Here is a 27,018-nt window from a genome sequence, read left to right on the forward strand (position 1 = left end):
CATATATGCCTACATATTTTATAATAATATAATATTGGAAATTAAAAAATAGCTCAACCTCTTCTAAAAAACAAAAAAACAAAAATAAAATAAAATTATACATAAAAAAAAAAATAAGCAGAAAAGTAAAAAATTTAATACACACGAAAAAAAAAAGGCTTCAATGTCGCACCACCTCCTTCATTAAATTTTTCATTTATGGCTGTCGATCTACACAGTTAGCAACAGTAGTCAGAACATAAGAACAAATAAAACATAGCAAAAAAAAGAAAAACAACATACGAAAAAAAAAAAAAATTATATATAAATTTTTTTTTTGAATTTTTTTTTTACATTTTACTACAAAGTTAAAAAAAATTTGGTAAAAAATAAAAAGGACGAAAGGATGAGGAAGCAATTTACATTAGTGTTGTATAATAATATATAAAATATTATGATGAGAATATGCGCAGGATTCGTGAAAATCGTTATATTTTTTTTTATTATTTAAAAAAAAAGGATTTTTTTTTTGTTTACCTTTTTTTTTTTTTGGAAACTGTTATGTTGCCTTCTTTTTTTTTGTATTTTCTGTTGTGCTATTTTATGATTATTTTTTTTTTGTATTATGTTGATTTTTCTGCATGTGAAGTTACGCACTTACACAATGAACAACAACAACGGTAATATTGTTGAACTATACAACAACAACAATAACGGCAACAAGAAAATTAAAAAAATAAAAAATGTAGAGTATAAAAAATAAAGTAAAAAAAAAAATAAAATCGAATAAATTTTCATAAAATTTCTTGATTTTTAGAAAATTATTCTAGTTATTAAAATTTTATTGAAATTTTTGTTATAGATGCTGCTTAGGTATAGAAGGCGAGCTTCTTAATTCTTTGTCTTCTTCTTCACCCAGTATGTTATAAGTTGCTATTGTAGAACTATTTTAATATTAAAATTTTAATTAAAATTTCGGTCAAGTATAAGATTTACTGTTAAACTGTTAAAATTTATTATGTTAAAGTAATTTTAAAAGTAAAATATTTCTGCTAATTACAAATATTTAGAAATATAGGAATTGATCAATAATTTCAGACACTATCAACTAGAATTTGGCAAAAGAAATGGAATTGTAATTCAAAATTTGACTATCATAAATTTTATCTTTTATAATCTTAATGCAACAGATGATTTTAATAAAGAAATAAGAAGTTTGGGATTATTGTGATGGCCAAGTACAGTAATTATTTATATGACAGTATGGAGCAAATCAGTTAACAAGAGAGTTTAAAAATTTCATTGAATTCATTATTAAGACATTAAATTTTAATTGTACAAAGGATATAAAATTAAAAGAAATCAACTGCTAAAACTTATAATATCAAAAGAATAAAATTATTATACAAGTAATTCTCAAACATATTACAATAAACGTATATAAAATAATATTAATTTTCTATATTGTAAATAGTTTGCAATAATTTAAGTATACTCTTCAGTATAATGTATACATACATAATATTTATAAAAAAAAAAAAAATATTATGTGTGTATATCCACCCACGCATATATGAGAATAATTTTTATTTACTTACACACACACACACACAATATCTTTAATAATAATAATGTGTGTAGTTGTTATACAGAAATTGTTATATTCCTTTTCACTATTTCTACATTATATTTTTATATCATATACATATGTATATGCATATGTACATACATTTTGTATTGATCAGTGTGGTATATGCGTACATGAGTGTGTGTGTGTGTAGTAGGCATATTATAATAATAATTCTTTTTAACTATAAATACCACTTATTATTTAAAAAATAAAAAAATTGAAAAAAAAAAACAAAAAATTAAAAATGGGAATGGCTTTTTTTATTGTTTTTTTTTTTATTTTTCCAATTTTTTGTTTTTTTGTTTCTGAATTTCTTTTTTTAATTTTTTTTTTATTTTAAGGTTTTAATTTATTTTTCATAAAATATTTACAATGAATATATTCATTATTAATGACAATATATTCTTAAAAATGAGATAACATGGATGTGGTAATAATGATTTTTAATATTTAAATATTATTTTTTATATTATAAATAAAATTTGTATGATTTATTGTCAATTTATACTTAGTTATATTGAGAAGAAGTCATCTTTAATATTGCAATTGCCGCGGTAATATCAAAATATTTCTTTTTGTGAGAGGAAAATAAATGGATCCTTCAATGTAGGCCTAAATAATATTGACAAAACATAAATGTTCCTAAAAGGTTTTTCTTATCTATTCCTATCTTTAATGAAATACATTTGTATACTATTTGTATGCTGTTTTTCTGCCATTACTCTGTCATCACTAGGCCGCCGTTGGACGTATGATTAGTTTTTCTATAGGAGTTTTAGTATAGGAGTTTTTCTTAAGGAATCTATCTAAATTTCTGACGCCAATCTTCCGGGAATCTTGAAACTCCGGCCAGCTCCAGTACATCTGCTCTGCCCCATGCCACTAGCTTAGCCTCACCTAGAGTCGGACACTCGCAGAGACAGTGAAAAATAATTTGTGCAATAATATTTTGAAAATTTTGAAAAATTCCAAGAAATTTAAAAAAAATATTGAAATTATAAACTAAATAGTTTTTATTGATTCAGTCGATTTTCGAATACTTTAAAATAAATATTTGGTAAGAATATTCTTTTTGAAATTTCATTTGAGTGTTACTGAACGGATAATTTTAAATCATTATTTGATTAAGTGTTTGATAATGACTTCTTGGTAGAGAATACAGCAATTGAACAAAGTTTTTAAAATAAGTGTTTTGAACTTTATTTTTAGAAATTGTTAGAAAAATACTAAATGACAAAATAGCTACCACTGTGCCATAATATCCCAACCACTTTTTATTTTTTCAAATGAAATAAACAAGTGGAGAACCAAAAGCAAAAATGGTTGTTGTAATAGGGTCCTATTAATATATTATATAAATTTAAAAGAAATAATTTAAAAAATCAATAAAATATTGGCTTATTTTTTGTTCTTTTCTTATATAAAAGATAAATACATAATGTAAATTTATTTTTGCAACTCAATAGTAATAAGGTATAAGAATTGAAAAATCCTTGTAAATTTATAATATTAAAAATATTTAATGAAATCTACCTATCATTATTTTATACCATTTTAGAAATATTAACCTAAAAATATGCAAATTTTTTTTACCCATATAAAAAATAACATTATTTATAGTCTAATCATCGCAAAAATAGTGTTATAAATATAAAATAAATATTACAAAAAATTAAAGATAAAATCAAATAATTAGGAAGTATAACTTCTTGAAGATATAGCAAAACTAACATTTTATATTCTTATAAAAATATCTTAAGTGGCATTGGTGTAGAACCCGAATAACTGGTAGAATATTATTATTCAATATGGATTTGATTTAATTTGAATACAATTACTTGGAATTTTAATTTTTTAAACATTATTTTTGCATTTAAATTACATTTAATTTTATTTTCCATACATAGTTATTTTTGTTTTTAAATTCTAAAACAATTGAGAAAATATCTATACCTTTAAAAATTTTGTAATTGTAAAAAAACATATTTACTTACAATTGCAGTATCTAGCAATGAGTTTCTTTAAATATTAATTGAAAATTAATAAAATATCTACTTTTGATTGTTAATTTTTCATATTGAATCGAAATTCTCACAAAATTATGCTTAAAATTTCGACAAATTTTAAATTTTCATAATCTTTAAAAAATTACTTATAATTAAGCTTTGTATACTATTAATTAGAGCAATACATAAAATCGGTATACTGAGTTATGATGTTTGAGAAATTTTTCAAGATCTCACATCTACGAATAAACTATTATAGTGTTAAAACTAAAAATAAAATTTCAAATTGAAACAGTTTTTATTGAGAACAATTAAATATTTAAAAAAAAAATATTAAATTAAATCCCCTAAGTCCATCATTTATATTTTAAATGAAAATGAAAAGAAAATCTATTCAATATTTGTACATTCACACGTACATATTAGGTAAGTGAGCTGGAAAGAATGTATGGAGTAGATTTCTTCCTTCATTTTTATTAATGAAATATTTTTAATTTTTTTTTACCTTTTTTTTTTTTATTTTTCACTGAAAATTCAAATGAAATTCAAAAATTTTTTAAAATAAAATTTTTATCCTTGAAATTTGTTTTGTAAAATGTCCTTAATGTACGCTATAGCTATATATAAGAAAGAAAATTATTTATTCTGTTTTTTTTTTTTTTTTGTAATTTTTCGGCTTTCTGTCTTGTTTTTTTTGGTCTTATTTTGTTTTTCTTAGAAATTATCTCTCGTGCACCTGTTGTATTTCGCAAATGTTTTCTTTTTTTAAATAAGAGAAGTAAATTATTATTTTTAAAATATATACCTACACATATATATATATAGATATTTTTGTATATCAATATTTTAATATATTTTTTACTTCACGCATCAAGCAATCACGTGTCTTATACTCATTGTACCGTTATACTTACTGTAAAAATAATAACTCCTATATAAAAAAAATGTAAGAAAGTTAACAAAAAAAAAAAATAAAAATAAAATAAAATAAATAAAACAGAAAAATTGTGTGCAAAAAAAAAAAATTCAAAAAGTTGAAAAATTTTAAAGGACAACAGAAGAAAATACAAGAAAAACAATTTTTCGTTCTTCAGATGAGAGATCCTTTTTGACGTTTATCTTCTGCGGTAATGTACGTACACATGTACGTATCAACCTACTTATAAAACCATAGGTATATAAATTTGTTATTTAAAGTGTACAGCAGCTACTCTTTCTCTCTCTCTCTCTCTCTATTATATATATGTATATATATGTTTGTGGTCTTATTATACATATATAAAAAATTTGTTTTTTTTTGTAGGTTAAAGGAAACTTTTTCCTTTTCTCCATTTTATTATTTTATTCTTATTTTATTTTTTGTTATTGTTTAGCTATTGTTATTCTTATATACAAAGATCTTGGCGTTTCTTTTAAGTAAAAAACTGAAACAAAAAAAAGAAAATCAAAATCAAAAGTGAAGTCTTTGTTCTGGTCAAGGTTATTTATAAGAAAAATACAAAAATATAAAGTAAAAGAAAAAAAAAAATAAGAAAGAGAAAATAAAAGTCGAATAGAAAATTTTGTGTACATATAGAAGAGAGAGAGAGAGAGAAAGAGAACAGCTATATGGGACAAGAGGAAAGGAGAGTGAATTGAAAAGAAAAATGATAGAGAGAAAGAGAAAATCATTTTCTTTTTCTTTTTTTTTTTTTTTTTGGATTATTAAGGACATGCATTGTAGGTTATACAATGTGTAAGTTTATCTGATATTTTTATAAATTATATTATATATACATACACATATTATTTGTATTTAAGTTCGTATAGTGATGTAATGATAATGGTCAACAAAATAAACGAGAAATAAGAAAAAAAAACAAAAATAAAAACCGCAAACACAGCCAGAACCAAAAGAATCAAAGGAAGAATTTAATAGATAAAATAAATTGTTGAATTTTTTTCTTTTTTTCTTAAATTAAATCGGTAAATCTGAATTTGAAATTTCTATATTGTAGAAGAAATGATGGAAAAAAGAAAATATTAAAGAGATTTTCAATTTGATGAAAAATGAAATTTTTTTAACCTAAATATAATCGATTTTTTTTCTCCCTTTCGTGCTATGGTTTTCGTTAAACAATTCGAATTATTTGAATTTTGTATAATTTTTCAGGAGATGAAATTTTCTAATTTAAATGCGATTATACAATATACATATGCTACTTACAGAAAATATTTTTAAGCACGATATTTGTGATCATGATTCTTAAAATTTGGTTAAGCTGAAATGTGAAAAAAATTGAGCTTTACCTCAATTTCTTAATTATTGAATTTGAAAATCTTATTGCAGCATTGTAAAATGGTTTGTATGTATTAGGAAAAATTCCATAACTATTTAAACTAGATTTTGGCTTTGATTAATTATATTTGTTGCCGATGAAAAATCCTGTAATTAATAAAATCTTTTTACTCATATTTCATTATAAAATCATTCTTAAATTTTTTAGAAAACTAATGAAAAAATTTTTCGAATACATTTGGTCTTAATTTAAAATTATATCTACTATATGAAGTTGTAAAAATCTTAATTTTTTTTATACCCGCACAAACTCATATTCGAGACAGTGGTTTAAATAGATGCCATTCAACTTTTAAAATTATTTTGCTATTTCTCAATAATTGAAGCTATAATATTGAAATTTTGCACGAAGTATTTCTGAGAGACTATTATGTGTGATAAAAATTCTTGAAATATCTTGACTTCTTGTGATAGCCGCCATACAACCTCAATGGACGCTATATCTTTGAACATTTCTTAGAAATTATTTAAGGTACAGTACTAAAATTTTGTATAAATAAATATGATTATAATATAGACATTACTTAAGATAAAATCTTTCAGATGGTATGACTTTCTGGTAACTACCATACTGTTAGACTTGTGATAACTACCATATATGCATAAAATAGCACTAGAAATATAAAACAAACAAGAAGTTGTATGAAACAGTTTAGCAATTATATCATATAGGTTTAAAAATTATATATTTGTCCGAGTATAACACAATTGACACCATTAACTCTACCCATTTTCGTTTAACCTGAAAAGCACCTGTCTAAATTTTTATAATACATAAAATTATAATTGTTAAGTACAGTCTGCTTTAATTGAGCTTAAAGGTTTTTATTTATTATTTTGCAAATATTTTTTTAAAAATTTATCAATATTATTACTTATAATTTTGCTTAGAATAAAATAGTTTTCTTACTGTTTGTGGGACCCCAAAAGTGAAGCTTTCAAGTAATTCTTCATAGAAGATTGGCAATTTTTCAAATTAAATGATTTGCATAGAATATTTAGAGTAATTGGATAAATAAAGAGTGGAATTAATTATTGCAACTTAAAACGCTCATTAATATCGAAGAAACTAATATTTCAGCGAATTTTACAACATTATAAAATATGGGTTAAATGATGTTCCTAGAACAAAAATTTTTCGGGAACGGCTTATATTTTTTTTTTATTAAAATTAATATTCAATATTTTTTTCGGAATTAACTCATAAAACGAAAACTAAAATTCCGGAAGCTTTTTATAAATTCGATACTTTTCGACTCCTTATATAATAATTTATTTTTACTGTTATATACGCAATCTATTGTTATATAAATTTTTTTTGTGGTCAAAATAAATCTTTATTCTTCTTGATTAAACCTGATTTTCTTGCGATTATGTTTTCCTTTTGTCCAATTTGCTCTGTTTTTTTTTTTTGATAAAGGATTAAAATTTTTAAAGGTGGCTTTGATTTGAAAATAAAGATAAAAATTTTATAAAATATCAAGAGTGATTAATTAAATTTTATGAATTTATAGGTAAATTTAAATTTATCTTATGATAAATGAAGAGCCATATGAAATTAATTGTGTGTAGGACTGACATTAAATATAAATTAATTGAAATCAAAAATAATTTGATATAGAATAAATTCTTTTATTAACTAAGTAAAATATGCTAATATTTAATTTATTCAAAATTTTATGATAACATTTTGAATTTCTATAAAATTTCCGGTATTATTCAAGTAAAATTATTAATTATCTAATTGGAAGAAGATGAAATGCAAATTTCAGAAATTTTAGAAATTATAATACTTATATAAAGAAACAAAATAAAAACTTGTTCAATTATCTTAATGTTTTGCAGGTTTTCTGGTGTGATTTTAGCATAATCTTATCACTGAACCCAAGCAAATGTAGGACAAATGAGAGTGTACCGATCAATTTGTATCTGGCCATCATATTTTTCCTTAATTTTAAATACAATTCGTATTTTCGCAGAGTAAAATTCAATTTTGTACACTCAAAATTTTAAATAATTTTAAATTATTGCAATTTCTTGAAATAAACTCTGTGAATTTATGCGAAATTTTAAAAACAATTTAGACAATTAACCATAAAAACAATACCAATGACAATGTAACAAAATCGCGAAATGATCTGAAACAAATTCAGTGTAAGTGATAAGTAAGTACCTACATAATATTTTTTTTTTCGTTTTTAAATAATAAAAATAGAAATTATGTATTGCATATCCTGAGCTTATTTTTTTTCTTTGTGTAATTTTATTATTTTAAGCAACTTTTTCTTGTATAATAAATTTTCTTAAGAGTTTTTTAATCGTTAAAAAATCTTAATGTTCTAGTAGACATTGTAATATTTTTTAAAACATTTATATTTATTTTATAGAACCCATTATGGTAGTTATTAAAAAATAGAAGAGTTTTAAAATACATTGATGTTTTTAAAATAGCTCTTCAGGAAAATAAAAATATTCTAGGAGAAATTCTAGTCAGGAAATTATTGAAATTGGTGGCGCCTCGAAAATCATTAATATTTAATTTGTTTTTCTTTTTTTTATTAAGAATTTCTTTATTGATTTCTCGATAATATTTTAAATAATAATTATTATTAAAATTAATTTTTACATTTTCTTAGAATTCAGGCAAAAGTGACCAAAAAATGCCAAGAAAAAATTTTCATAAATTCTTTTTCTGAATTGTTGTATTGCATATTTTTATGCTGGATCTTTTTACTGATTATGGACTTCAAATTTGAATTTAGCTTATATGTGATTTCATGTGGAAAAAATCCAAAGACGAATTTAAAAAATTTATTTAAATTTGATTTCAAAAAATTAGAAATGTAAAAAACACTAAATGGTACTTGCTATTTTACCCAAATTTTGTAACTCTTATAGTAATGGAAGCTCGGCTACAAATTTTTTTCTTTGTGCTTCATATATAAAAACAAATTTCAAATATTACCTTAGTACTTAAAAAATGAAATTTTGATTCTTTCATGAGGTCAAATTTTGAAGCAGTATATGCATATAAATTAATTCTTTACAGAATTTCAAGATGGACAACTTTTGTAAGTATTGAATATAAGATAATATTAAAGTCACTAATACAAGTAGAGTTATAGTTTTGCAATTAGTAATAAAATGTGCTTAAAATTAAATGGTGCACTCAAAAAAATAATAAGGAATAACAAATTTGATAGGGTATAATCTAGGCGCAATTAAATATTTAATAGTTTATTTTAAAACTATTCATAATATTCAATTGAAATTTACTTAGAACCTATTAATACAATTTCATACTCATTTTGATTGAATTTTAGATGCAGGAATTTTAATGAAATTTACGTTACTCGTACTATACAAAGTAAAATCAGCGCAATTTAATTTATGATTTCATCATGGGGAGATTGATAGCGGAAAAATGCTTGTAAATTAAGAATTGTGTAATAATTAATATTAAAAGGACACCTTCAGTAGGTAATTAATTTAATTTTTTGTGCATATTATAATCCGACCGTCGGGACTTTCCGATTTTATCCTTCTACATTATTTTATCTTGAAATATGATAAGAAATTTTGCTTACATAAAATATTAGAAATAAATTGCATATTTTTAAGATACAATAATAAAATTCCATTTGAAATATGAGAAAAGGACTCTTATGAGAAAAAATTAAATTAAAATTGTAATATAAGAGAATTTAAATTTTTTTTTGTATTAAAAATATCATTTTAAGTTAGTTCATTTAATTGCAGGTGCCCATGATTTCATATTTTCCATTTTCATATATTTATAAATATTTTTTGGAAATATTTCTAGTATAGTTGCAGTTATTTAATTTTCACATATTTTCACAAATTCACATACAAATATCTGTGTAAGTCTATTCAGCTAACATCCTTATAGTAGAATATATTATAATAAATCATCTTGAATGAAAAAAAAAGAATGCAATTCTTAACCTACTTAATATTAAAATATACGAGAGTGACACTGAACACGTGACATTTCACACTAAAGAGTTCATGCTTATGTGTGGTGCTTTTCATTCAATTTTTTTTTTACATATTTTTTTTTTGCCTTGCCTTTACTTCATGAATTATTATTTACAGAAAGGAAGAAAAAAAATGTATGTATGTAATATATATGCACATATTGGGATGCACACAAGCACATACATACATATAGTAAATCTGAACATACTTAACTAACGGTTTAAATGTTCTTTACATTTTCATTCTTTTTTTTTTTTTGTAGATGTCCTTTTTTTTTGCTGTCTTGAATCCGATATGTTCTTATGCTGAAATCAACATTCCGGGTATTTTTTTTTTGCATTTTTTCTTTTGTCTCGACATCGTCTGTAAAGGGATGCTTTATTTTTTCTTTTTTTTTTTTTGAAGGGAGGGGGTGGTTTGATTACGTTACAACGATAGGATTTCTTTCTTTTTTTTTTGCCGCCGCAAAAATAAAACAAGAGAAGAAAAACAGAAAAAAATCAAAAAATGAAAAAGAAAATATTCAAAAAAAAAAAAAATACGCACCAAAAATACCAGCAAGAAAAAATACAAAAAAATAAAAATGCAAAACAAAAAAAACAAAAAACAAAATGAAATTGGTCTGAAAGGACAGAAACGATTTATCCATTTGACGAAATGATAAAGGCGACACAATTGTCCTTTTACCAAGTCTACATTCGTACATGTTTGTATGTATGTAATTTTATATACAAATATAATTCTATATAATTTACTTGTTAGGGCGGAATGTGTGAATGTATGAATTTCGTATATTGTTACCATAAGAAAGGATATATGATTTTTTTTTTGTTTTGTTGAACAGGACATTTTTGTTTTTCTTTGGGTTGCTTTGGTTTCTCTTTTTTTTTGACTAAAGAATGAGAATAAGATGAATGTAGAAAAACATATACCAATTTTTTTTTATCTCTTAAGTAGTTTCGAAATCTATTCAATAGATATTCAGATTCGAAATTGTTTCTTTTTTCTCTAGTTTTGTTTTGTTTACTTTTTTCTATGAGAATTTTTTTATTTTCCGAATATGGGGTGATCATTGTGGGATTATACAAAGTAAGAGTTTTTTTTTATTTTTAAGCTTTGAAAAACTCGTCAATTTATTTGTTAAAAGGAATTGAACAAGCGACGGGAAGTCTTCATTTCAATGCATGATAAATCGAATTTAGCGCAATTGATCCTTTTATTACGGTGTGAATTACAAAAATGGCTTATGAATGGCTTATAAAAATTGCTTTAATTGTGCGAAATAGATCAATAACTTGAGCAGCGATTGATGCAAAAAAAAATCGAAAAGTTAATATGAGAACTAATTATTGTCTCAAAACTGGTGACTCTGTCAGGAAGGTCATATAAAAATTGGCTTATATATAAAATGCTTTTTCGGGCATTTAATAATTACTTTAAAATTTAATGAGAATAATGATAAAATTAAAGAAAGGTAGACGTATATGAAATAAATGAAAAGTTGGAAAAGCTTCTACCGTGATTAATAATTTAAAATAAGGCTAAGTAATGAAACTATAACTGCAAATAGTGCGTCGGTATTTTATTAAGACGCAAGTGGGTACTTAGAAAAATTTTGTAATAAAAACGTTAATTTATAATAAGTTTCTTTTTTTAGTAAACACCAAATAGTTCAAATATCCGGAAAATGAAAATCTGTTATAAGCGCTTTGCAGTTATGAGAGTATACAGCGACTAAATGTCTAACTAAAAAAAAATTTTGCATATTGTGGAAGACAATAAAAGTAAAGGATGTTCTTCAAAAAAAAAATGTCTTAAAATTACTATATCTTGAAATCTCTACAATCAAGTGGTAACAAAAACTCTAATAATTTTTAATCTAAAAACTCTAATTCTATAAATATTGAAATTTTATACAAAATAGAGGAAAATTCGAAATTTAATGGCCAACTCTCTTGTATTATGCCTTAATTGAAAAATTTACCATTTACTTTATTTTTTAAATACAAATTTGTTATAGAGCTTTCTCGCTTTTGTGAAGTTAAAAAATTACTGTCTAACCATAATATTTTCCAAGGGCCTTAGATTCGTACCACGACTGCTATAAAATAAATTTGAAATTTGAAAAAATTCACATAAAAAAACAAAAATTAAAATTTTCTGCCTAAAAAATATCTTTGGTCTTCCTTTTAATTTTAATGTTTTCTCTTTAATTCCTGCAACTTGTCTTATTTAATTCCAGAATACATTATAATTATTTTGAAAAAAGGAAACAAACAAAAAACAAACAACAGAGTGTGTAATTCGTCCTTTAAGAAAAAGCAAAAGAACAAAAACATTTCATTACAAAAAAATTTTCGAAAAACAACTCACAATATTAATTTTTTTTTAAAAATTAATGACAAATGTAGATTGTCCTTATTTGTTAAAATAAGAAAACGGAAAAAATTGAGATAAAGAAGAAAAAAGATGAAAAATATATTCAACAGTTTTCTTATAATATTTTTTTCCTAGTCAAAAAAGAAAAAAACACCATGAATCTACAAGTGTATACCTACATATAATATTCTTTTCTATTCCTAGATATTCTTACTATATAATACATACATATATATATGATATGGAATAAGGATATACGGTGAGTGTTATAGTTAAGGTCTGATGTGTTACTTTTGCTTATATAAAAACTGTCTATTTTCATTTTTATGTCATTGACAGGATTTTCTTATGATTATCTCTGACAAGTCCTTTTTTATTTTCTTATTATATTTTTTTTATTTTTATTTGCTTATTATTATTGTTGCCATATTCTCTTTCTGCATTTTACACAATATATTTGTATATGTATATTTTGATTATAGGAATATTATTTTCATTCACCCCCCCTCTTCTCCTCCTCTTCCTTCACTCTTCGTATTATATAATACGTGAATTTATATATAACTTTAGTTATATAGGTCCTTATATTTTATGTATGTACAATTTATATACAAATATAGTATTATTATGTAAATGGGAAAATGTGTTATTTAGACGGACGACCTTTACGGAAAAACAAAACAAAAAAGATATAACAAAATACAAATAAAATATATTTAAGGAAAAAAAGTAAGAAAAGCAAGCAAATAAGACAAGAAAAACAAAAAGCAAAAAAAAATTATTGAATGATAATGATAACCTTGAAAATTTATTTAGATTTTTAATATATCGGATGGTACCGGTTTCTTTTTTTTCTCTGAATGGGAGATTTCTCAACTCTCTTTATTAACAAAAAATTTTAACGATGATAATGATAACAATGATTATGTTGTAAATGAAGTGAGGTGACAAAGATGTTCAAGAAAAGCAAAAAAAAATTAAAGGTGAGAAAAAATTTAAAATGAATAATTTTACTTTTGTTTCAAATATTCTTGCATATACATACAGACATACATCAATAAATGTATGTAAATGTCAAAATGTTTCAAAATTGAAAAATTTTGTCTTAAATGGCTCACTTTTTATAAAATAAAAAAATATCAGAAAAGCATAGAAGAGTAAGCCGGAAGGGAAGAATATAAAAGTATAAGAAAATAAGGTGGGAGGAAAGATGATGATGACGACGACGGCGGCGGCCAACAAAAATTTAAACAGAAAAATAAAGAAAAATAACCAAAAAATTGTTTTATTTTTCTTTATTGTTTTGTCGGGATTTTTCTTTGAAAATTCCATGGACATGGACAAACACATTCAAAAAAAAAAAATCAAAAATAATAATGTGAGTATGTTATGCATAAAATTTATAACAAATTTTATTTTTTCGTTTTTTTTTTCATTTAATTTCCTACTTGAAGGACATTAAGGATGAGTGGGAATAAAGATTTTTTTGTTTTTTTTCCAATGTCTGATTTTTCTTTCTAAGTAGCTGTCTCTTCTTCTTATTTATTTTTATTAATTTTAAGTGTGGCAAAAATATGTAAAAAAAAAACAAAAATATTAATATTTTGTGATTGATTATTTTTCCAAATCTGTTTTTAAAGAATCTGCAAGTAAAAATTTAAGAAATTTTTAAAGATTTTAAAAATTTTTTTAGCAATTTGCATAAAATTCAAATAAGTATAAAATGGGAAATTAAAGATATTTAATTTGATTATTTTCTGTATAAGAATTAATTTATTATAGCTATATTTTGAAGATGAAAGAAATTTTTCCGACGGCATCAATATAGAATACAAAATATCTACCTATAATTTGATCATTTGTATTTTGTATTATTAAAATATTTTTTTTATATATATACCAGTGTATGTTGTACCTTAGAGATTTCTCAATTATTGGGCTTTATAACAAATATATGTTAATTGTTATACGGTTTCCTAATTTAAAAACCTTTGGAAATAACCAGAATTTTAATTAACCAGAATTATAAGATGATTTCTTTTTAAAAACTTTTAGAATATTATTGAAATAAATTTGTAAATTATGTGAATTATCGCAATCTGCTCTTATTTGAATCAATTTTTTGATAAATTAAATATAAATATTTATTTTAGTAATGTTTTAGTAATAACAGTAATAATAAAATACATTTTCTAGATTTGAAATCGTTAGCTTGTTAAATCCTTTCAAAATCATTTCAAAATTTCTAGTTCGAGGGTATAGAAAAGACAATATACATAGGTAATATCTCATTTTTCACCGAAAATAGATTTTCATAGGATTTTATTCTGAAAATCTTAACTTATTTTTTAATTAGAGTATATATGCTTTTTTAGCACTTTTCCAAAAACTTTTTGAAAAAGAGTGCTTATTAATTTCACTCTGTCCGTCCGTCCGTCCGTCCGTCCGTCCGTCCGTCCGTCCGTCCGTCTGTCCGTGTGTCTGTTTACAAAACTTCTACACCCTTGAAGATAGAAAGCTGAAAATTTGCACGTACATAGATTTTTACTAGAAACTTATTTTCGTAGAACAAAATTTTTATCTATCTCCCCCCCTCTAGAAGTTATACCCCCCCGAAAACCTAAAAATGCCATTATTTAACTATTTAGTGCAATGAAACCATAAGGATTTTTCAAATTTTGCGAACGCAGAAAGGCAGTGGCTTGCTTCCCCTAGTGGTGTATACTAAAGGTTAACTTTAGAAAAACAAAATGGCCACTCAAATTTACCGTTATCTAAAGTCCGTTTTTTCCAAATTTTTGATGTCGTTTATTTTCTAGACCCCAACCTGCAGAAGCTTGAAATTTTATGGGCTTTTAGACATTAACAAATAGTTCATTTCGTTGGAAGAAAATTTTTTTCCATCTCCTTCCCCTCTCAAGTTATTGCCTCTTGAAATTTGTAAAATTTGAATTTTTGACACTTTATATTTCCGAAACCGCAAGCTTTTTCAAATTTCTATAAACACAAAAACCTAACGCTAAATTCCATGACATTAAACAATTAAATTATTTTTCTTAACTCACATAATTAAACCTTAAAATCGAGCATTATGTTAACTCATCTTTATATTAATTTTTGCTTTATTTCAAGGACTGCATGTATGCACCATCCTAAATATATGCAATTCTAGAAATAGCTTTGTACATGAATGAAAATAATTTTTAGAATGTGTGATAGGTACACATAGACTGTATTTAAAATCAGAATTTTCACTTGCTGAAGGGAAAAGTGCTACAATACAAACCATTGGTTTGACCCAACTTTATTTTTGTTAAAATCAAAAATTATGAATAATTAATTACATTTTAGAATATAATATTATAAAGCCTGTTTATAGAGAAAACGAGACATGTAGGCCTATTGGTTAACAATCAGGTTCAATTTGTTCGAATTAATGCAATTAATGCAATTGTAAGTAATTTATAGGATGTGGAAAGCAGTACGAACGAAATTATTTAAATAGTACGAAATTATATAAATAGAGTAATATAATAATTAATAACATTCATATGCGTGTATAGATATTTACTTTGAAAAGTTGAAATTAAGCGGCTATTCTTAAAGAAGCTGGCATTTCAATATGTCTAATTTTTAGATTTTAGAATATATTTAATTTAGTCTTAGTAATATGAAAATTTAGAACTATAGTATTAGTTATTTTACATGAAAGTTGTCAAAATTTAATTTTGAATTTATTAAAAGCCAATTTCACAGAAATGCCAGCTTTTGTTAATTTTAATTATGAACAATTTATGACTGTTTTAGAAGCGAGTCCAGAAAAATTTAAAACTTTAAAAACGACTATATATTATTGTTTGTTTCTCAAGATTTAGAGGTACCAGCTGAGAGGTAAAAGTTACGATTCCATGAAATACTTTTTTAAAACTTATTTTTAAATATTTCTTCATTGATCTACGGATCCGTATGGTACATCAATATCGAATTTTAAAATATAAACTTGTAAATTATGTCCATTGGCGTGTGTCCATCTCAAATTGAACTAGTAAAAAATGAGCATCACGAAATTCCATGAAAATATTCAAACCATTTTCTATTTTGGTATAAAGAATTTTGACTTTAGTACATTGAAAGAAAAATTTCAAATAAATGTTTTATGACTCAAAACACTTCATAAAAAGTTTACATTGAGTACAATAATTTAATCAGAACTGTTGGACAAGCTATTGTCATCGGAGAAAAATGAATACTATAAGTGAATTAAATTCCATGATAATAAATAAAGCAAAGGAAAAAAATATATTTTATTTTATTTAAACACAATCATAAAACATAAGTAAAACAAATAAATTTTCTGTTTTCTTTTTTATAATTTTTTTTCGTAATAATAGGACAAATCCAGGACATCTTCCTCTTCTAAACAGTTATAGTCTTTTGTATTAATATGCTTTATGTTTTACATATATATAACGTATAGCCCCTTAACGAGTTTATATGTTTGTGTAAATAGTGAAAACGTGTTAAGAATAAAATCCTTCGGTATATAAAATAAAATAAAGGAAAAATATTACAATAAATTTTTATGCAATCATCTTCGTCTAGATTTCAATGTCTAGACTGATATAAAGTAATATAGACGGCAGTTATATTTTGTTTTAGGTTTAATGGTGTTAGAAAAACAAAAAAGTTATTCGTTAAAAATAAAAGTTTTCACATTTTTTTGTTTTTTTTTTTGGAAGTCTACAAAAATTATTTTAGCACAAAACCTTCAAAGATTTATGATTTCATTAGTAAGATATTTATAAATTATTAATAATTATTATTTGGGTCATAATTATTTCAAATTGTGTAATTTATGAAGTTAATGCACTTTTTGTCTTAATTTTAGGTACTGTTGGAATGGTTGAAAGCTGTTTTAATAAAATATTTATTATTTTATGGTGATTTTAAGACCATATTGCAATAGAATCAACAAATTAGAGGATCTTAATTGAAGTACAGCTCAAATTCATATAAAAAGTGAGTTTATTTGTTACGATATTAAGAAGGTTTTGGAGTTGATGTAATTTTTAAGAAGACGTTCTAAAATTGTAAAATAAAAATTGATAAAAGAGCAGTTGTGCTGAGTTTGAAAAAAATACTAAGAGAATTATTCAAAAGTATCTTATCTACGATTGGTGTAATATGATTGTCAGGATGGCAGGCAATATTGAGTCATTTAAAAGCTGACTTTGTTAATTAAGCCGGCTATGCTTCGTTAATTACTTCATATGGAAAACCGTTGCTTTTGTCAGACTATTTCACGATGTTAAATCATTATCCGAAGTTGCAAATCTAGTATGGCTTAGAAAATATTTTAATCTGAATAGTCTGAAAAAAGATCCGCAATTGTTTTTTGTTAATATTTCCGACGGATTTGCCAAAGTCATTATTCCATTCCACATAGTTTTCACGAAATTATGGTTTAATTGCGGCGTGATACTTCTAATTGGACAGCTGTTAGTTAAATGTATATGAATCAACTAATCAATTATCCTTATTTTACTTTACAACAAATACTAATATTTTGTAAAATCACTGCACAATTTAAATTCTAAATCACAAAACTATTAAAATACCAGATTTTCTTCTAAAAAATTTTCATTCTTGTCACCATTATCTTATTGAATCCAATGTGGTTACTTATAAGCCATAAAAATATCCTTTTTTCATAAAATTCTTCTTCTATTTTGATGCAATTCTATTTTGTTCTTTTTTTCCATAAATTTTAAAATAGCTTATTGCCACCATCTTATGATCTCTTATGTGCATTTTTACAACTATATAAAAATGCATTTCATCTTATGATTCCAGTCATAATAGTCTATTTTAGAAATAACAATAACTGAGAAAGTATAAAGAAACTAGAAAATAAAACGAAAAAAAAATGAAAATAAACCTTTCAACCTTTAGATATACTCTCCCACATCGGTGCCATAAAATTGAAATTTTTGTAAGAATTCTATGCTATAGTCATTGCTTTATACAAATAATATTTAGATTGGTATGCTTGAGTGAGGGTATGTTGGTGTATGTATGTATACAAATATTTGCGTTGCATTTTAACCGAAGGATGTTCATGGTACTTTGTTGCCAAAGTAAGGTGAAAGGATATTTTAGTTTTGTTTTTTTTTTGTTATGAAGAATAAGAAAAAGAAGAGAAAACTGAAAAAAAAAAAAACAATCATGAACTGCAATGCAACAGGTGCATATTTTATTCATAGAAAAAATTCCAATGCTCTTATATTTTTTATTATGAATGTTTGCATGCATGCGTTTATAGTGTAGACATAAGTATAAGAATAAGAATAAGAATGACTTTCAGACTTTTACTCCAAAATTGGTCGTTTTTTTTTATTTTTTTTGGTTTTTATAAGTGTTCTTATATACTTTGGATTTTTGAAGTTTTCTTTTGGTTAAAATAAGAAAGAAATATTCTTATAAAATTTAGTGGGAGCTAAAAAAAAAAAAGGAATTGAAGATTTGTAGAACAATAACCATTATGTATGTATGTATATATGGAAGCAAATCTTTATTGTAAGATTTGCAATGGTGTACAATTTGAGAGAAGAATTCGTAAATTTCACATTTTATTTACAAACTACAAGAAATGTTAAAAGTATGATGTAAGAAACTGAAAATATTCGAAATCGTAAATTTAAAGTTGTTCAATTTTAAGGACTGATTGTTTAGTGAAACTATTTTAGGAATAAAACCAGAAAATTTATTTGTACCAATCTGCCATACGACTAGTGATAAATGTGTCATACTCGTGCATTTTTTAAATTTCCCTGTACATTTCTTCTTATTCATTTATTTGGTATTGCCATTTTAATTTTCTTATTAAAATTCCGATATTAGATAAGTGCTTAAATTGAATTCGCAGTATGTAAATAAAAACTTATATCATTGGCCGTCGGCATTCATAAATAATTTAAACAAGAAAATTCTTGTACAGTTAATTTGATACATTTGGGTAATTATTGCTAAGAATTTAGAACTGACCCTCTTGTTGCTTTAATTTAGTGAATATTTTTTTTTAATTTTGTAGCATTAATGTTCAAAATTTCAAAATTTCTGTGTTAGTTCTGTGCATAATATTTTTTTGACAACTTTCTAGATAATTTCTGCAATGGAGGAATATGTAATTTTTTTGCAAATACTGTTCCTTGTCATTAATTCGGGTTAAATATTGAGTATATAGGCGTATACATACATATGCATATGTAGGTTCAAGTATGATACATTATATACAATACTGTAGATAAATGTATCGTACTGAAATGATAAAAATATAGAAAATGAAAAGCCCATTCAGTGTAAAAAAATATTTTCTCACCATTTTTATTCTTATAAATTCATTTTTCTTTTTCTTATTTTCTTATTATTATTTTTCTTACTCTCTCTCGGTTATTTTCTTCATAATTTTTGTTGTTTTCTTTAACTTGCTTACTTGCTTTCGTTTTAGTATGTCTAGAGGTCGTTTTTCGGGGGATTTTCTTAAAAAGAATCATTATCATGATAATCATTATCATTTTTGTTATCAACACCAATATCATCCAGAAGAATAATATAAAAAAAAAACAAAAACGCAAAGAAAAAATTAAAACAGGAATGCTAAGAAAATATTTTTCTTAAGTAGAAGAAAAATGAAAGGAAAAGTGGTAGCATTTTTAAGGAAATAAAAAGAAAAACAACAAACGAAGAAGAAAAACAAAAAACAAACGAGGAATAAAAATGAAATACAAAAATAACCATTGGAAGAAACTGAATGAAAATTTTAAGGAGAAACAACAACAAAAACAGCAAAAAAATTCGTAGAAATGAGAAAAATAACAAAAACAAAAATGAAAAAAGCAAAAGGAAAAAACGAGCAACAAGGATTTTTCCTTTATTTTCAGAAAGGAAAAAATGATGCTTTTTTTTTTGCTTTTTTATTTTTTTTTTTTCAATTTCACTTTCATTTGACAAATTCATAAGAAATTTTCACATAGAAAGTATATGAAAAAGCTAATTCCATCAAGGAGTCAGAAGTAAAAGAACAACAACAGAAGAAAAAACAAAATTTTTTACAGTTTTACAAAAGGATGAACATGAAAAACATTGGAAAAACAGCAAAACACGAACAAGTGTATAGAAAAATGAAAAAACAAAAAAAAAAGAGATTTTTTTTCAATGTCATAAATTGATGTGGTTTTCCTTTTCGTGAGAAAAAAGAAAAATTGAATTTTTCTTATAATGTAGACGGAGGTGAAATGAAAAACACGATGGTAAGGGAATGGATGTTGTGTAGAAAATTTCAAAGTCTACCATATTTTCTAGGATTTGCTTCTATTGCTTCTAAAAGGATATTATAAGATTTTCTATATTTTATTTTTCTATTTTCTATTTTTGTTTTCTATGTGGGATCTTGTTTTTTTTTCTTTTATTTTGAAGGATTGTCTATAATGTCCTTTTCTTTTCTCTTTTATTTTTATCAACTGTTGAAGAAAGTTATTGATAAGAAAAATTTTGTAGAAAAGCAAGTGAACTGTGTGTTGAGGAAATTCAATTCAATTCTGTCTGATGGGAGCGAAAATTTATGCAATGAATGAATTCAGAATTCAATTTCAAAATGTAGATACGAGTATATAAAATTTCCGTCGGTAAAAATAAAATATAAAATTTCCATATAGTTCATTTAGTTTTTATCCTTTTATTGTTGATTAAATCGTTTTAATTAGGTGTTGAATTACCAATATACATGGGAATAAGATGAAAATCACGTAAAATGAATTTTATGATTAAATAAATGGTGATTTTAGCTATAAGTGGGTAGTATTTTATTGGTTTAATGGAATATTAAAAAAAGATTTTAACTTTTAGAGTGGTACGCACTTTACTGACTAATTTTGTGGGCTTTAAAACAACGATATGTAGTGAGTCGGGATCTCTGAATTTCATGTACAAGGAAAAATATTGAAGAATTTATATGAAGCTTCACTTTGGAACAAAGTAGTAATTTTTACGCATGTTTTAAAACCAAATTATGTTTTGCAAAGGAAATTGTTTTGTGAACATCTGGAAATATATGAAATTTTTGTGGTATAGAAAATTCAAAAATTTATTAATATTGATAGTCAAGTAGCAACTAATCTTAAATATGAACAAAATGCTTAATATGTAGTAGAAAGCATGTTTATTTTGAAGGCAAAGTTAAATTGAATTGAATAGGATTAAATAGATCGGACAATTAATTGCAAGGACGTTGTACATTCACATTTTAATCAAATATTTCCACTCGTAAAGATATAATGGCTACATCAGTTTTTTTATCAGAAATTCGTGTGTGATTTCAATTTTTAAATAAATTATTTTCAGATTACCTATTATAACCTACTATCATACGAATCTGTCAGTACATAGGCTAGAAAATATATCAAAAAATATTTGAATAATAAGGTGTTTTTACGATATTCAATGTCGTGGATTTAATGGTGGGAAAAGATTTAGTTGACAGATTAATACTTATAATCCTATATAAGTATTTGAGAATTAACCAAGATTCTATTCCTAATTATTACACAGTGAGCAATTTTCCTACTCCTTAAGCATTAATTTAATCTATAAACATTGATTCAGTTTTCACCTTCAGAATTTTAATAAAAATTAAAATATAATTCAAATATTTCATCTACACACTCTTATAACAAACGTATTAAAAAACGTAAAATTTCCTTAACTCGTGTAATATCCTTTATATTTTCTATTTAAACACAATTTAAATAAATAATATGCACACACTCTTTTGAAATAACAAAAAAACAAAGACAATTTCCGCGCCCAGAAACATCGCATATTGTAATGTTATTAACAAAAAACAATATTACACAACCACATACATATATTAGCGTATACCATTGTTTGTAATATTAAGGAACGAAAAGAAAAATTTAATTAAAAGATGTGGAAATGTTTTCACCTGTAGATATTATTTTATTGTTTTCAGTGTAAAATTACAAGAATAATGTTAAAGGAAAAAATACAAAAAATAATAATGAAAACTACAAAGAAATTTTAATTCCTTATAATAAAAAAGGCAAAAAGAAAAACAGAAAACCGGCTCTCAAGAACAAAACATAAAAAGGAAGTGGCAAACTGTTGAATATATATTTGCAAAAAACCAACTAACATATGAAAAAACCAAAGAAAATTTTGCAAGATTTTCATTTCTTTTATAACATAGAATGTAAGTTAAGTAAAATTTTTCCCAACAAGTCTACACACAAACTCATTAGCATTTCTAGAACGCAGTCATTTATAAGTATGGTTAGAAATGCTGTTATAGAATTAAGGATACATACATATTTATTATGAAGAAGAGAAAGTCCAATAATATTAGTAATAAGGACAGAAAAAGGAACTCATGGTTAACTGTGGAAAAAAAAATATAAGAAAATTTTATAAGACAAAAAAATATGGGTAATTTTTATTTTCTTTTTTGTTATTTGAAGCATGTTAAACATTATAAGTGACAGAAGTAGCTATAAAAGGTTATGTAAACCTTATTTGTAAATATATTCTACACTTTCACAGATAATATTCTATATGTGTATACGAAATATAATAATATAGGAAAAAAAAACCCCTCTATACATTATTTCCTGAGAGTACAAATAAGAAAAGAGTTCGTATACGTAATAAGCTGCCTTTCCATTTGTAACAACCTAATATCTATAAGTAATTTTCAAAAATTATGAATATTTCAACTACAAAGCACAACAATTTGAATCAGAATCAATGGAAATTTACTCTCACTCCTAGATATCTAGTATTTATTCCTTTTCGTAGATTTTTTTTAGAAAACTTTTTGAAATTTCTTGCTAACACTTGATTGTATTAGAATATTTGGCGGAGTATTTGCATGTCGTTGTTTGTAAAAAAAGTGAAAAAGCGAAAACTTTGTTAGCACCTTTAACATCACTACTGAATTTGAATGGTGCTAGAGTATCAATCCAAAACAAAGTAAACTACTTTGTAAGATGGAGAGAACATGTGAAAAAGAAAAGAATAGAATTATAAAACAAATATAGAGAAAAGTATTGGTTCGTAGATCGTAAGTCTAGATTGGCAACATACAATAAGGTGTTGATACACAACCAAATGATAAAGCCTGTATGAACGTATATGGCTTATAGCAATGAAGTTGAGATAGGAAAACACACAACAAACAAATACAAACTTTCCAAAATAAAGTCATTTGTACTATGGTCGGGTACTCCTTGGTATGTGTGAAATGGTGACATTCATATAGATTTGTGTGTCTTCCAAGTAAGTCAGGAAATAAGAAACTGTATCATAAAACATGGGGCACGTATCACACAGCATGTAAATCCCGAGGCGTCTTGATTTATAGGGAAGAGGGTTTCGACAAAACGACTGAATTAGATCTCTTTAGAGACACAATAGCGTTATAGAGAAAAACTAATCGGTAACTAGTTATTAGTTTTAGGAGTTTATGGTCATCCAAGTGCGTTTTAGTTTATTGGATTAAAGTCCCCCACTATTGATAAACCTGACGACAGTTTCGAACACAAGTTGTGCTATATCAAATTTCCTTAAGGCGTTGTCTTAGAGTAGATTCTATATAATTTCCTTTTTCTATGTATACATATACCTTATACTTTATTTTCTTTATTTATTTTTTATATATTTTATTTTTCTGTTTTACTTCCTTAATACTTTATATGGCTATATAATAAACAGTTACATATACATACATATATATTTATATTGTAAAACCCTCTAGTTACATTTTAATAGTTTTCATATATTATTCCACTTTATAGCAGCTACCACATAATATGTAAGTACATAATATATGATGTTGATAATGTATGTGAATAATAATATTATATGGAAATAAGGATTTTGTATAAAAAGCTAGAAAATCTACAAACGGATACGGAAATATTTTCGTTATGCTTTTCTTTATACACATAATATGTTTAACTTGGAATATGTGTTAAATTTGTTAAATTGTAAATTGTTTGTTTTTTTTTTTTCTTTTTCTGCTTCTTCTTCTTGTTCTTCTTGTTTTAGTATATAAAATTATCTATCCTTTTCATATATACTGCTTTACTTATGTATACAATATTAGTGCGGTTGTAGAATATTAGTGTTTTGCATAGGAAAAACATAGTTTCTATAATAATATGTTTTCTGTTTTATTTTTCGTCATTTTGTTACGAAAAAAAAATAAACACTTTGGTATATATAAAATGATTTTATCAATGTTGAAAGATCTAGGAAATGTGGTGACTTGTAGAAAGGAACTAAAGTAGAGAAAAAAAAAATTTTTTTTTCTACTTTTAAATTTAATATGCAAAACTATAAGACTATTTAGGGCTTATATGTACTGTGAATATTAAAAAAAGAAAAAAGCAAATTCTTTGGCATATTTTGTTACTCTCTAAAAAAGGATACTTTGCATATAATATAATAAAAAAGCGACTTTCATAATAATGTTTAGATAAGGTATATGTATGTGCTTTTCATATAAATACACATTTACATTATGTATAGTTAGACGCGTCTTCATGAGTTCATAAAAAATACATACAACTTATTTTACTATCTGAATGAAATGTTTAAGATTAAGTTCATGATATTATGCATATCAGAGGACGAGAGTAAAAAAAAAGCAGGAGCAAAAAAAATTATATATAGACGGTAGTTGCTATATAAAACATTTAAAAAAGGAAAAAAGAAATTCTTTATTTTTTTTTTTTGTTCTTCTATTTCAAGGGCCTCTTTTAGATTCTAGTTTTGAAAAGGTGTGAATATTAACATAAAAATTATGTACTCAAAATATTTTATGTAAATTATGTACGATATATGGGTTTTAAGTGGAAAAATGAGAAATCAAATTAGAAAAAATGAAAAAAAAAAGGAAAAATAATTTTCTATTTTTGTTTTTCCGTTCTGTCTTCATTCATATTAATGAAAATGATGTTTTTGAATTGTAGCATAAGAAAAATTAAAAAAAAAAATTATTAATTTAATGGTACTCTTAGCAAGTTTTTTAATAATAATTAAAAAATAAGTGCTTTGTATTTTATTTGCTTAGAAGAAATTAATATATTATATGCCTTGTATAATTGTAATTAGAGTTTTCTTATAATTTGTATACATGCATTTAAGGAATTAAAGGAGAATTTTATGCACTATTGATTAACAAATAGTTCATTTAATTAATTTATGAAAGAAAATGTCATAGAGGATTATATGTTATATAATATATTGTAATTCGAGAATCTAGACTATATAGAAAATTGAATTTGATTTTTGAAATGAGATTTTTAATTGAAAATAAGTTATGATTTAAGAATTATATTAAAATTTCGCTGATTATATTTAAGAATTCTATTATATGAGAATTATTTTGTCTTTTGAAAACTAATTATGAATTACTGAAATTATATATTGGAAAATAAAAAGTAAAAGAGGTGATATTTATTGTTTGTGAATGATTTGATATTTGATATGATTTTAATGTTTAATGAGATGTTTTTTTAAAGGAATGACATGAAATTTAATTAGAATCTGTCTAAAATAATAGAAAAATAACAGCAATGGCTTATTTTCTAAAAAGTTAAAATTTATGTCAAAATTATAATGTAATACTGATTTAAAGTATTAAATAATTTCAATTTCTTACATTCTAATGCAAATAATAATTGTTAATTCTGAGTAGACCATTTTGCCTTCTACATAATTAAGGATGGACTTACGATATTTCGATCGAACTGTGATATACACGACTGTCGAATTTATAATAGAAAATTTTTATATATGTGAAATTTTTGAATTAAAATTTTTGAATTGTTTCAGATGAAATAAATAAGATTTTGGTTTTTCATTTCAAAGTTTAAAATAAAATAAATTTGCCCCCTTACTATTAATTTAGAAAATATTAATTTAGAATTATTTTTTAATTAATTAAATCAGCTAATATAATTATTATGGTAATTATTCAGTGGGATATTTATGTAATTTTCAAATTTAGTAATAACAACAGTCAGTTGTTACAGATCAACTAAGGCAGGGGGTGGGGAAGGGCAGGAGGTTGTTTGTTTAAAATAGAAACTAAATAAACATTGTTCATATGAATGTACTTCTGTCGTGGATAGTTTATTGTACAAGAAGAAAAGGAAAAAGTCGCATTGAAAGTTAAACTTCATGTAAACACCATGTAGAACCATAACCTTTCTTATACGTTTTATGATTACTTCTGATTTATCCGATCCGAATTTGATTTTTATCAGGTCTGATATCTTTAAGAAAACAATATCATTTGTATCGTAAAAATCTAATTAATCAAACCGCAAAATGCTTATGATAAAACTGCTTGTTCGAAAAACAGGAACCAAATGAAAACAAAAAACCATTTTATGCAATTCAAGAGAACAGAGAAATCAAAATATTGTGTTATATAAGAATAAAACGAAAAACAAAAAAAAAATTGAATTAACTGATTGCTAAACTAAAATATTGTATAAGCGATTTCGAATTCAACAACATAAGAAGAAAAAGAAAGGAAGAAGAAAAAATAAATTAAGTATTCAACAGAAGAAAGAACAAACATCGGAGGAGTAAATGGACTTGAA

This window comes from Condylostylus longicornis, unplaced genomic scaffold (assembly GCF_029603195.1).
Source record: "Condylostylus longicornis isolate FDR11 unplaced genomic scaffold, ASM2960319v2 ptg000081l, whole genome shotgun sequence".
Lineage (NCBI taxonomy): Eukaryota > Metazoa > Arthropoda > Insecta > Diptera > Dolichopodidae > Condylostylus > Condylostylus longicornis.